The sequence below is a fragment of the Macadamia integrifolia genome, chromosome 4, assembly GCF_013358625.1.
Source record: "Macadamia integrifolia cultivar HAES 741 chromosome 4, SCU_Mint_v3, whole genome shotgun sequence".
Taxonomy (NCBI): Eukaryota; Viridiplantae; Streptophyta; class Magnoliopsida; order Proteales; family Proteaceae; genus Macadamia; species Macadamia integrifolia.
In genome coordinates this window covers 10,523,571-10,527,803 of record NC_056560.1, presented here as the reverse complement: position 1 = coordinate 10,527,803, position 4,233 = coordinate 10,523,571, and the positions used below count along the sequence as shown (strand labels likewise).

Sequence of the window (4,233 nt, the reverse complement as noted above, 5' to 3'; positions counted from 1 at the left end):
CAAATGTAAATTGTTGAATAGTAATATATGTATATATATATATATATTTTTTTTTTTTTAATTTATAAAAATACCATATATTAGTATATTAGTAAGGTGTGAAATGTGGGGTTTTTACCCCAAAAAAAATAAATGTGGGGCTTTAATTCAATCGTATGGTACGGCTTCTATTGCACATCTTACAATATATTCTCAACGGTCAAGGATTGTTCAAATAATTGTATTTTATAAAAAATTTTAGACTCAATGATAGCAGATAAGTATGGCAAAAGTCGGATTTACTTTTTACTAAACTTTAGGCCCCACCTGACTTACGGACAACTAACAGATTTGGCTGGTGGGGCCACATTTTGGTGATATTCTGATGGCCGCTTGTAACTGCTGAAGCATTTATATGAAAAGAAATCATATAAAGAGATCCGTTACCAAAACAAATAAAAAAAAGAAAAAAAAAATTTATATGAAGATATCTAATCATCCCTATAAAGGTAAGGCAAGGATTGAGGCAAGATCGATTTACCCTTACCATCCCCATTTACTAATATATGTTAGGAAATCTTTACTCCTTATTTAGGTAGAAAGGAAATCTTTACTCTTTTTTTTTTTTGGTAATGAGGATATCTTTATTCTTAAAAAATGTTTCTATTGTTTTTTTGTTTTATTGGAACAAAAAAATATAAAAAACTGTTTGGTACGCCAGGGTTGTGTTTCAGTTTTTATGAAACAAAAATTAAAGAAAAAAAGGGAAAATGAGTCAAAAGTTGGAACTCCAAAAGCGAGTTCCGACTATGACGTTTCGTTTCAAAATCCTTAATTTGGAACTATTGTTCTCGATAGCTGGAGCGAGAGGAGCATCTGTAGGTAAACTCTTCTCTCTTCTTCTCCTCTGTTCGCGTACTCGTTTCTTCTCCTCTCTTCTTCTCCTCTGTTCGCGTACTCGTTTCTTCTCCTCTCTTCTTCTCCTCTGTTCGCCTTGTTCTCTCTTTTTCTCCTTTATTCGCTTCTCTCTTCTTCTCCTCTATTCCAACAATTGTGAAAGTTCTGATAAAAATCCCTTTTACCCATCTTTCTTCTTTACCCACTGAAGACTTGTTGCGGAAAACCAAGGTACTAACCACCAAGGGCCATCTTCCTCCTTCCCTTTCACTCTGACCATACTCCTCTCTTCAATAACCTCCACCACCGAAGGCCAATCATCAAGATCTCACAGAACTATTCAGCTGCCGACGTTCCAAAATGAGTGAAAGGACTGCCATCGCTGCAAGCCCTTGAGGTTTTCTTCTTTAACTTGAGCAACTAAGGACGAGCCGAGGGAAGTGTAGGTCTTCTTCGTCAAGCATCTGCATCAAGGTATGTAAACCCTTTTGTGGTTTTTTATTCCCCATTTAGTAGGTTTGGAAACTGGGATTTCGTCAACAAATGCTAAATATAGGGTTTGTGGATGCAGGATCGTTTGCTTCATCTTTTCCAGCCATTTCTCTTCAAAAGTTAGTCACCTCTCTTCTCTATTCTATTTTTTGGTTTGGTAGCATCAGTAGTTTCACCATCGCCATAAAGCATATACAAATGCTAACAAAGGAAGGAGCAAAGGTAGCCACCAGAGAGGCTGCATATTAGAATACATATCCATATTTGCTCTGCAAATCTATAATTTCCTCTCTATGATCTGATTTTTTATTATGAGATTGGGTCTGCAAGTCTTTTTTTTTTTTTAGATTTTGAGATTGGATTTTTGAATTAAGATTGAGTCTCCTTTAGTGTAACAGATCATGGGGTGGTTGGATTCATGAGCCATGAGAGATTTCCTGATAAAGGGCAGAAGTGGATGAGGGTGCAAGAGAGTGAGTGTTTGAGCTAGGGAAGGAGAGAGTGACTATATTGAGCTAGTTGGAAGTTTCTGTGCTTGATGATTTGCTATTGTGGATGAAGGTGCAAGAGAGTGAGCATTTCTTTTTAGGAAATGATGTGTGTTCAGTAATATATGTAACTGATGATCATTTTTACTGTTGGATGGCCAATTGTTAATATGGAACTGATCAAATCTTCAAAGAACCATTTATCTTCAATTTCAGATTCTGACAAGTATTCAAACAATCCTACTTTAATTAAGGGACAGTATTTTCTATGTTGTCCAAATTCAACTGAGGTTAACGCTTGGGTTCGATTGAGGGTTAATTTAGTCATTCAAGAAAACAGGGTGGAATCGTTTTTTTCCACTCAAGCGACCAAAGCCCCGCCCGACCAAGAATCATCGCGGACTCGATACAAAAGAGGGAAAAAATCGTAAGGTTAACGCCGTTTTGATGCTTCACGGTCCTACCAGCCTACCATGGAGTTGGACTATGGCAGCGGGCAGCAGCACAAGTTTGTGGGCGTCGTAACGAGACTCACGACTCACGAACGCGTGGAATCTGGCGATCGTCGACCAGAATCGACTAGCAAGAGCAATGGTAAATTGGTAGCGACATTCTCCGTTTACCCAACATAGGTGTCCGGCGGAGCCCAAGACACGTAGTTGCGAATCTGCCCTCTATTTTATTCATCTCCGCTGTTCCATGTTCGCGACTCTCTTTGATTTTCCATTATTCGATTGATGGAAAAGATGGGTACAACGGAATCCGAACTGGAAGATTTGTTTGGTCAGAAGAAGCGCGTCAAGAACCCTTTCGTGCCTATAGGTAATCCATCCGCTTCTGCATTAACTTTTCCATAGAAAATTGTGAAGTTTCTGATTCAATTCTAACCGATTTGTGGTTTAGATATCAGTTAAGAGTTTGTAATCTATATACGCTGCAGCTCCTGAGAATCTTGGGAGTTTTCTAAGTTGAGATTGTGCCTTCCTTCACGCAATCCACCTTGAAAGATTGGGATATTGTTTATCTTATCATACGATTTGTATGATCTTGATTGATATGCTTCACTTTCTCATATTTCTTTACATTTACATAACGTTGTGTTTCACTTCATTCCCCTCTCTCGGCTTTTTTTGATTTCGCTTTCTTTTGGTGATATTTCCATGAAATTGATGCATACTGAATTGGAAGGTGTAAGCATAAAAATGGCAGAGAAAATGAGGGAAAACTTATAGCATACAATGGACCGGGAATTGGCATGGAAAATGAACATAGAGGGATGGAGAACTAAAGGGAAGCATGTATAGAGAATATCTTATAACCTTCTTTAATGAGGACTGATTCTCACTCTCAAGCTTCTCAGAACAGGGACCTAGGAGATATTGTAGAATTAGGGATACTGCTTCCAATCCTGATAGTCCTTCCTTCTGTATTCCTGTGAATTCTTTCTATCCTGATCCACTCTTGGATATAGGGAAATATAAAAGCTCAATTCTGTTGTCCCACATTGGTTACCCCTATAGCTTTCCATCACCTTGTATACCAATGAATCCCTCTACCCAATAGTTCAAGCTTTTGCGATGGATATTTACATGGTATCAAAGTAGGTCCGGATCCTGCTTCCGGCCCATCCTGTTCTGTTCTGTTCTGTCCTTGCACATCTATGCAGTTCTGTCCTGCCTACACATGAGGGGGAGTGTTGGGAAAATAGTCCCATATTGGTTTACCCCTAAAGCCTTCCCTCACCTCATATACCTTTGAGTCCCTCACCAGAGCTTAAGTCCAGCAATGATTGTGTAGTATTGTTCTGCCATTCTACTCTACAAGGTTGAAGTAATAAATATTCATGATTCATCCTTAATTGGCTGTGTCTAGTCTTTATGCGTGCTGCCATTTTAGAAACAATCCTTTACCACGGCATGTTTTCTTACATTGCTAATAAAATTGGGAGTCAGTCGGCTACCGTAATAAATAAATAAATAAACATAAAAAGCAGTCATGGTACTAGCAATATGCTTGATTTATAGCATGTCGTGCAAATGACCCAGATGATACTTAAACAGGAAAAAAATCTTTTTGGGTCCTTTTTCATGCTTTGCATATAGACATGATATAGAGGGTCCCATAAATGTATGTTCCTTTTCAACAATTGAAGTGTTACTGTGACTGAAGAAAGAGTTCCGAAAATTTATGAATTATTTTATTTCCATCTTTTCGATTAGGTATGTCTGTTTACCAAAAAAATAAAAGAAAAGGAAGAGAGAGAAGACGCAAACTGTTATCTTTATTCATCATTACTTATGTCTTATTCGTTTTTTTCCTGGCAAGACAAACATACCTCAAGTGTGTAACTGTTACATTATTCAGTATCTCATCCCCC

General features: G+C 38.0%; 1 long non-coding RNA gene across 1 annotated transcript; it reads left to right on the top strand.

Moving 5' to 3' along the window:
- Nucleotides 1-848: 848 nt before the first annotated feature.
- Nucleotides 849-2,086, top strand: LOC122075855. Its single transcript, XR_006139366.1, has 3 exons — nucleotides 849-1,350; nucleotides 1,448-1,487; nucleotides 1,759-2,086. It is a non-coding gene; the product is annotated as an uncharacterized LOC122075855 (long non-coding RNA).
- The last annotated feature ends 2,147 nt before the right edge of the window (nucleotides 2,087-4,233 follow it).